Raw genomic sequence first — 9,625 nt, forward strand, 5'->3', positions numbered from 1 at the left:
TTCCAGATCTTCTGCTATCCACATTGACTACGAACCTTGCCGCCTGCCCCGACCTTCTGCTATGTGTGACCTTGCCTCTGCCTAGTCCTTCTGTCCCACGCCTTCTCAGCAGTCAGCGAGGTTGAGCCGTTGCCGGTGGATACGACCTGGTTGCTACCGCCGCAGCAAGACCATCCCGCTTTGCGGCGGGCTCTGGTGAATACCAGTAGCATCTTAGAACCGGTCCACCGACACGGTCCACCCCAATCCCTCGCTGACACAGAGGATCCACATCCAGCTAGCCGAATCGTGACACGTGTGAATGTATCCTAAAAACACAACACTACACTACACTACACAAAATAAAAAGTAAAACACTACATATACACATATCCCTACACAGTCCCCCCCAATAAAATAGAAAGTCTTGTACGGCACTGTTTCCAAAACAGAGAGCCTCCAGCTGTTGAAAAACAACAAATCCCAATATTGCCAGACAGCTACTGACTGTTCAGGCATGCATGGAGTTTTGCAACAGCTGGAGACACCCTGTTTGGGAAACACTGCCTTGGGGTATTATATTCCCCAATTTAGGCCTCAAATGCGCATGGCGCTCTCTCGCTTCGGAGCCCTATTGTATTTCAAGGAAACAGTTTAGGGCCACATATGGGGTATGTCTGTACTCGGGAGAAATTGCGTTACAAATTTGGGGAGCTTTTTCTCCTTTTACCCCTTATGAAAAGATAAAGTTGGGGTCTACACCAGCATGTTAGTGTAAAAAAAAAATTATTTTTACACTAACATGCTGGTGTTGCCCCATACTTTTAATTTTCACAAGCGGTAAAAAGAGAAAAAAGACCCCCAAAATTTGTAAAGCAATTTCTCCTGAATACGGAAACACCCCATATGTGGGCGTAAAATGTTCTGCGGTCTAAATTTGTGATTTGTACAGGGGTGGCTGATTTTACAGCGGTTCTGACATAAATGCAAAACAATAAATACCCAGATGTGACCACATTTTGGAAACTACACTCCTCACAGAATGTAACAAGGGGTATAATGAGCCTTAACACCGCACAGGTGTTTGACAAATTTTCGTTAAAGTTGGATGTGAAAATGAAAAAAAAAAAAAAAAAATTTCACTGACGTGCTGGTGTTACCCTACATTTTTCATTTTCACAAGGGAGAATAGGGAAAAAAAAGCCCCCCAAAATTTGTAGCCCCATTTCTTCTGAGTAAGAACATACCCCATATGTGGATGTAAAGTGCTCGGCGGGTGCACTACAATGCTCAGAAGAGAAGGAGCGACATTGGGATTTTGGAGAGAGAATGTGTCTGAAATTGAAGGTCACGTGTGTTTACAAAGCCCCCATAGTGCCAGAACAGTGGACCCCCCCCCCACATGTGACCCCATTTTGGAAACTACACTCCTCACGTAATGTAATTAGGGGTACAGTGAGCATTTACACCCCACCCCCCACTGTTCCAAAGATCTGTCAAACGCCAGTGGGGTGTAAATGTTCACTGCACCCCTAATTAAATTCTGTGAGGGGTGTAGTTTCCAAAATGGGGTCACATGTGGGGGGGTCCACTGTTCAGGCACCATGGGGGGCATTGTAAATGCACATGGCCCCCGACTTCTATTCCAACCAAATTCTCTCACCAAACGCTCAATGTCGCTCCTTCTCTTCAGAGCATTGTAGTTCGCTCACAGAGCACTTTACATCCACATATGGGGTATTTCCATATTCAGAAGAAATGGGGTTACACATGTGAAAATGAAAAATTTAGGGTAACATCAGCATTTTAGTGAAAAAAATCAAATTTTTAATTTTCCTGTCCAACTTTAGCTGAAATTTGTCAAACACCTGTGGGGTGTTAAGACTCATTGTACCCCTTGTTACGTTCCTTGAGGGGTGTAGTTTCCAAAATAGTATGCCATGTGTTTTTTTTTTTTTTTTTGCTGTTTTGGCACCATAGGGGCTTTCTAAATGCAACATGCCCCCCAAAAACCATTTCAGCTAAATTTGCTTTCCAAAAGCCAAATGTGACTTCTTCTCTTCTGAGCATTGTAGTGCACCAGCAGTGCACTTGACGTCCCCACATGGGGTATTTCCATTGTCAGAAGAGATGGGGTTACAAATTTTGGGTGGCATTTTCTCCTATAACCCTTTGCAAAAATGTAAAATTTGGGGGGGAAAAAGCTTTTTAGTGAAAAAAAATTTTTTATTTACACATCCGACTTTAACGAAAAGTCGTCAAACACCTGTGGGGTGTTAAGGCTCACTGGACCCCTTGTTACGTTCCTTGAGGGGTATAGTTTCCAAAATAGTATGCCATGTTGAAATTCGCCTTCCAAATTGCTGACACTGTAAGATAGCTGCTAGGGCAAGGAGATACAATGAAGATCAAAATTAGAGAACAATTTATGAACACTTGAAATAATATAATCTACATTGATCATCATTTGAAGGATTTTTTGTAAGAGGAGCGTCATACCATTAGAACAGTGTTTTATAAAATAAGCAAAGTATATCAACATAAAAACTTTATTTTCCCAAAAACATGATGATAATTAGAGAACAGCAATGTCTGTAGCACAGAGAAAGATTGTAACTAAATTTTCGGAAGGTTACAACAGTCACCAATCAGTAGGAAGTGTACAGGCCTTGGCTTTGAATGACTTCTGCACAATGTGCGCCCCCCAGAGGACATCACTAGTCTCTCCCACTGCTCTGGTGGGATTTTGGTTCACTCTTCTTCCAGTCTATTCCACAGTTCTTTCACTGTTGTGGGTTTCTTGGCCATAACTTTGTCACCAAGGATTTTCCAGAATTTTTCTATTGGGTTTAGATCAGGAATTTGGGCTGGCCATTTCATTGTTTCAATGTTTTCAGTTTCAAGGAACTGCTTTACCCATTTTGCTGTGTAACAGGGAGCATTGTCCTGCATCTAATTTGCTGGCTGATATGCACTTGCATTCACTCTGCCATGTAGCTGTATGAAAGGTCCAACTTCTGCTGCAGAAAACATTCCCAAAACCATGACACTTCCTCCTTCACCAACTTCTTTACACACTTTGGGTTCAGTCTTTCCCCAGTTGGTCAACGAAAATGTTTCTCATAAGACCTAAATAAAATTTACTTGCTTTCATCACTAAACTGAACTCTGGACCACTTCTCTGTCCACACAACAGGCTCCTCAGCAAAGGTGAGTGTAGCCTTTTGATTCTTTCACTGCAGAGTGGGCTTTCGGTCCAAATGACTTGTCTTAAACTTTGAGACACTGTATGAGAAGACAGATCCTTAACCTGTTCAGTGCTGAACTAGCGAGCAATTCCAGCTCCTGTGTTGAAACGATTACCCATGGAGATTCTCCACATTATCCTGTCCTCTCTTCCTTATGTCTTTCAAGGGGGACCAGCATTCTTGGGGGACTTGAAAGAGTTTGTGAAGATACAATATTCTAGAAATCACAGACTTCGAACAACCAACTTCTCTTGCTATGGCTGATAGGGTAACCCCTTTGGCTTTCATCTGGACAACCTGCTTCCGGAGGGTTTCAGTCACTTTGCTAAAATGGTGTGCTGTTCCAAAGTCAGCGAAAACTGGAAAGTTAGGCTGACAGCTATTTCCCTCCCTAGTGCAAAGAGTCAGAGGCGTTCCAAACCCAAAGTGCTGAGGGATGAAATGCCTCCTCACTCCCCCTTCCTGCTTGACTGACAGTCAGGGTTCAGCTTCCAGCTGCAGGTGAACCAGATTATAACGCTTTGTATTTTCTGCACAATGGAGGTTCGTTTGGAGACTTCCAAGGTCTATGCTGCTCCGTGTCCCTTTCCCACCACTCTATTTATAAACATGCATTTCTTCCACTCACCCACATCTTCATGATGTGAAAGTCCTGGACCATGTGACCACAATGTTGGCACTACCGCAGATATGCCAAAGCCATATTACATCCTCCGTACGCTCATCAGCAATGGTCACCGTATGGAGGCCAAAACACACTTCAGAGTAAACTACAACCTTGGTGCACATGCAGTAGAGAGCATACCATTGGATGGAGATGGCTGAGCTGTTAAGAGCACTACCATGTGCTTTTCCTCGCTCTTCTTAGCCCGAGACCCCAACCAAAACTTGACATGTTTTACCCCTCAAGTATGTAATGTACCTAAATGCTCTCCCAAACAGGACTTGAGCATGCATTGGGAATATTCGCCTGGTAACTTTTCTATATCACAATTCCATGTCAGAACTTGATCTCCAATTTTGTTTTCTGTTCTTTCTTGCTTCCTCTTTATACATTGTTTTGTTCACCTTTTTTGCAGTTTGGTTTTTTCCTCCCAACCCTTTAATAGCCATAACTCTTTTCCACATCTACACACCCATATGAGGGAGCTAGCTTCATATATACATGGCAGCGGTTAAGATGATCTATAGCAGTGTTTCTCAAACAGGGACCATCCAGCTTTTGCAAGACTACAACCCCAGAAATCCCAGCATGCCCAGAAATCATTTTTAGTTTATACATGCATTAGACATTCTTTAAGTGCACCTTAAACATCTAGTTTAAATAAGAAGTCCACATAGGCATCTGCTGCCTCGGATAAACTAGGAGGAATACAATAAAAAAAAACAACCCTAGGGGCCAAGACTGAGATGTAAAAACCTTAGCTGAAGAGGCTAACTTCATGGGAATAAGCCACACCCAGTGTCTGGAAGGGAGCCAATGTCTACAAATGGGGGGGGGTTTCCTTGAATCATAAGTCACAGGTGCAGAGGTTTATTTCATGTACCTCTAACCTTTACTTTAAGCTAAACCTACAGAATCCGGAACTTGGGTTCTAAAAATATCAATGTTTTACTCTGACAGCTTTTAAAAATGGATGTTTGGTCTTGTAAGTCACGCCAATTATTCCTCAGCAATAATACCATCAATAGGAAAGTTTTAGAGTGATGTTTTTTCCATACAACAGTAAGTCACAACCCCCCACAAATACACCAGATTTTGGGCAAACCCCCAATTTTAGCATTTTAGATTTTAACCTATGGCATGCGGTCAGTGACCAAAGTGCCAAAATAATGCAGTCTGTACTGCCCCTTAACCCCTAAGGACAGCCCACTTTAGCCTTAAAGGGGGTACTTCGCCCCTGGAAGTCTTACCCGCTATCCAAAGGATGGGGATAAGCGGTCTGATCACTGTGGTCCCACCACTGGGGACCCCCGTGATCTCCTTGCTGTACCCGGAGTTAGTTTAGAGTCTGTTGCAGCTCAGGAGGCTTGTGACATCACAGTTTTGCCCCCTCAATGTGAGTATAGGAGGGGTGTTACAGCTGTCACTCCCCCTCCCATAGACTTGCATTAAGGGTGCGTGACCATGACATTGAGCCTCTGCCCGGCATCACCAGTCATCTGTCACGGAGCAAAGTTTGCTCTGTGCAACGATATCTGGGGTGCCACAGCCGAGATCACGGGGGTCCCCTTAGATCAGATATCTTATCCTCTATCCTTTGGACAGGGGATAAGATGTCTAGGGGGTACCCCTTTAATATCACTTTGTCTTTTGCTCTTCACCTTTTAGGAGCCATAACTTAAATTTCCATCTACAGACCCATCAGAGGTTTTTTGGCGTGACTTCACTTTACCATAAAATGTACAATGCAAGTCAAATGTTAAAATATGTTTATAATTGGGGGGAGGCGTGGCTTGCCGCAGCCGAAGATGGCCGCCTGATTTAGGAGCTCCGCACCTCATGGCCGTAATTTAAGCTTTATTAGCTGCCCAGAGCGCACTCACCCATGCCGAGAGATGCCCGACAGCGTAAGAGGACCCAGCGGACCGGTCTCCCCTCTCAAGCAGCCACCGGAGGGATTGCACGTTATTTCTCGGGGTTTCCTTCCTCAGCCCCGGCCTCCCCGCCGGCTTCACCTACCCCCGTGCGCAGGTTGCGCTCCTGTTCGGTGGGAGCTGCAAGCCTGCGCCGCGGCACTGGACGAAACCCCTGTGCTCCAAGGTACCTCTCCAGACTCTCTCCTCCGGCAGGTCCCGGGATCAGGTAGCCTGCGCGGCGACGTTACACCTCCTAGCCCTGCAGCTGACCCGCAAATCCTGCTGCAGTCCATCAGAGGGAGTCCCGGACTTGTCTCCACACAACGACCTGTGCCCCCTTGCTAGTGTCTGGAGCCAGTGCCTGCCCGCCCCGTGTCTGGGCTCCTTTGCTGGGGCAGTCTTCAGGGGGAAACCCACAAGCTAGAGAAAAGGGGTCCCCCTCAACTGCGGTGCAAGCTGTTACACACTGCTCAGCTTCTCCCCCCCCATGAGTGTGCTCCTGGAGCCCAAGCTCCCTGGACTGTTCTTCCCACCCTGTCCCCCTCTACAGTGGATTGCTTGGTACGTGTGGCCCCTGCTGGCCGCCCTGTCTCATCCCCCAAGCCGCAGAGGATCATGGCCTCGCGTGAACCTTCGGTGGGAGCCCCTGGGGTGTTGCCCTTGCTGGACCCCCCTGACCCAGGGGTCGCCGGGGTCCCCCCGCCTGGTTGGGAGCCGCCCTGACTGGGATAGTGGCCCGGAGATTGCTTGTTCTGGAATCCCAGCCTCTGCTCCATTGTCTATGGACTTCAACTGCTCTCTCATCTGCCTTCTAAAGAAGATTTTAAAGTTCTCATTACTGAAGTCAAAGATGCCTGCAGGGCAGAGATTGCCGCGATGTGCAAAGATCTTCTGCATGTCTCTGACAGGGTGGATGATTTAGAGGGGGCGCACAATTCCACTAGATCCTACACAGCACAGCTCCAGGGGTCGGTGACTGCACAGACAGACTTTCTCAATGATATGCACTCTCATCTGGAGGACCTTGACAACAGGGGTCGGCTTAATAACATTCGGGTTCGGGGGCTACCAGAGGCCACCCAGGCTGAGGATCTTCACTTTATCCTGGAGACTATATTCAACATGTTACTGGGAGAACCCCCGTCTCAAAAGATTGAGTTGAATCGAGCGCATCGGGCTCTCAGACCACGCTCGACCAATGGTCCACCTAGAGACGTTGTCTGCTGTGTGGCGGATTTCCAGCTAAAAGAGAGGATTATGGCAAAAGCCTGCGCTCTACGGAACTTTGATTTTGACGGAGCTCCCATTCAGCTATACCAAGATCTGTCCTGGATCACCCTACGCAAGCAGAGGCTGCTTCAGCCTCTTTTATCGACTCTACGTTCTGCACTGATCCCGTACCGATGGGCTTTCCCATTTGCTTTACAAGCCAGGAGGGACGGACACTCCACAGTATTGAGGTCCTTTGCAGATGTAACAGACTTTTGTGCTACCTTGGACATCCCTGTTCCCCGACTCCAAGACTGGGGCTTAATCTCCCCGCCTCCTCCTCTGCCACCGGTGTGGCAACCTGTTCGTGGGAAGCACTCTAGAGGGGGCCGAGCAACTCCTCAGGGTGGAACACCGGGTCGTGGAGCTGACCCCCCTTGAAGGGACTACTTGGAACTCTTGAGTTGTTGCTGTGTTGGGGATGCGGACACTTAATGAAAAAGGTAACAAATCTCACACTATGCTAGCTAGGCGCCTGCGTGATCGCGCGGCGGCTCAGACCCCCTCCGCACTGAGAGACTCAACGGGTACCCTTCACTACCATCCAGACTCTTCCACCTCTTCCGGGAATACTACTCTCTCAATGCCGACTCTCTCAATGGCTGACCGGGAGACAATCAATGCCCCGATCACCCTCGAGGAATTGACTGACGTATTTAAGTCCTTGCCGGCGGGGCGCTCCTTGGGGCCCGACGGCTTTACTTACCTCTATTATAAGACCTGTTCTTCTGTCCTCTTGCCTAAACTACTCCCTCTATTCAATTCCTTTTTGAGTGGTGGTGGTATCCCGCAGTCCCTCCTGCATTCCTCAATAACGCTGATTCCTAAGCCCGGGAAGGATCCTCATGATTGCTCAAGCTATAGGCACATAGCCCTCTTAAACTCTGACCTGAAGCTGTTTTCTAAGGTGCTGGCTAACTGGCTTTGTGCGTTTATGCCTACCCTCATACATAAGGATCAGGTTGGTTTCATACCCTGTAGACAGGGCGGTGACAATACGAGGAGAGTAATAGACCTTATTGACTTAGTGAACCGGAGGTCCGAACAGGCCTTGATTCTGAGCTTAGATGCTGAAAAGGTCTTTGATAAGTTGGGTTGGCCATTTATGTTCGCTACTCTTCAAAAATTAGGGATCACAGGCAATTTTCTTACGGCGTTGCGGGTTCTCTATGTCATGCCCACTGCCTCCCTTAAACTCCCGCATGCTTCTTTCTCTCCCATAACTATCCATAATGGCACCAGACAGGGCTGTCCGCTGTCCCTCCTGATCTTTGCTCTCTGAATTGAGCCGCTGGCTGCTCTGATCCAGGGGGACCAGGATATTTCTGGGGTATCCCTTCATGATAGGACCTTCAAGATTTGCCTTTTTGCTGATATTTTGCTTACTCTTACTAACCCCCTGATGTCTCTGCCCTCATTATATAAACTCCTACATCTGTATGGGCGGGTATCGGGCTATAAAGTCAATCTCTCTAAGTCTGAGGTGATGCCACTCAATCTCCCTCCTCCTGTCGTGACCCTACTCCGGGACAATTTTTCCTTTCGTTGGTCTCCAACTGCTTTACCGTACCTAGGGGTATTACTAACTGAACTATTCCTCCTTGTATTCTGCTAACTATCCCTCTCTTTTCCGAGAGCTGGATAAATGGAGGTCACAATACATTTTTTTTAGGGCGCATAGCGGCAGTCAAGATGACCATCCACCCTAAGGTTCTCTATTTTCTTGATATGTTGTGGGTCCGCCTGGCTACCCTACGCTCGTTTCAGTCGGCTGTTTTGCGGTTCATTTGGGATGGAAAGAGAACGGCTCCCCATGTCGGTGATGATGGCAAATCGGTTTTTGGGAGAACCGGATATAGCGAAATACTGGGCAGCCCACTTATGCCACTTAGCGTCCTGGTCCTCCTACCATGCATATAGTAAGTGGATGGAACTGGAAAAACCATGGTTGGCGCCCATTCACCCTAATTCCTTATTGTGGACCATGCCCTATATTTCTTTGGCTAGCCCTTTATTGGGTGCTATGTCATTCTCCAAGTGTGTGTGGACTTCACTCCCCTTTTCCCCTATGCAGTCCTTTATCACCCTGATTTCTCCCCGGGGCTTACTTCTATGGTTAGAGGTGCCCAGGGACTCTTGCTGAGCTGATGTTTTAGACCCCACCAAGCGCACGCTCCTTTCGTTTGAACGGATGGTTGAGCGATGGGAGCTCCCGACCTCTGAGTTTGCCCACTGTACTCAACTTCGGCACGACTTGTCCTCGAGACGGGAAACGCTGACTGTCACGCCCATCGAGCTTTGAGAGGCTGTGTAGGGGTGGGCCTCAGACAAAAGGGACTACTCTTGAGCATATATGCTCTACTCATCTGGAGGGTCATATAGGAGCGGGCCTCTAAGGCCTCGATCTGTACTGCATACAAAGAAACGCAATACAAAATACTAATGGGATGGTATCACACCACTATTCCTGCTCAATAAGCTGAATCCTGATATCCCCCAGATGTGGGGTGGGCTTGGGTGACGTCTTCCACATATTCTGGCCCTGCCCG

The sequence above is a fragment of the Hyla sarda genome, chromosome 2 (assembly GCF_029499605.1).
Source record: "Hyla sarda isolate aHylSar1 chromosome 2, aHylSar1.hap1, whole genome shotgun sequence".
Taxonomy (NCBI): Eukaryota; Metazoa; Chordata; class Amphibia; order Anura; family Hylidae; genus Hyla; species Hyla sarda.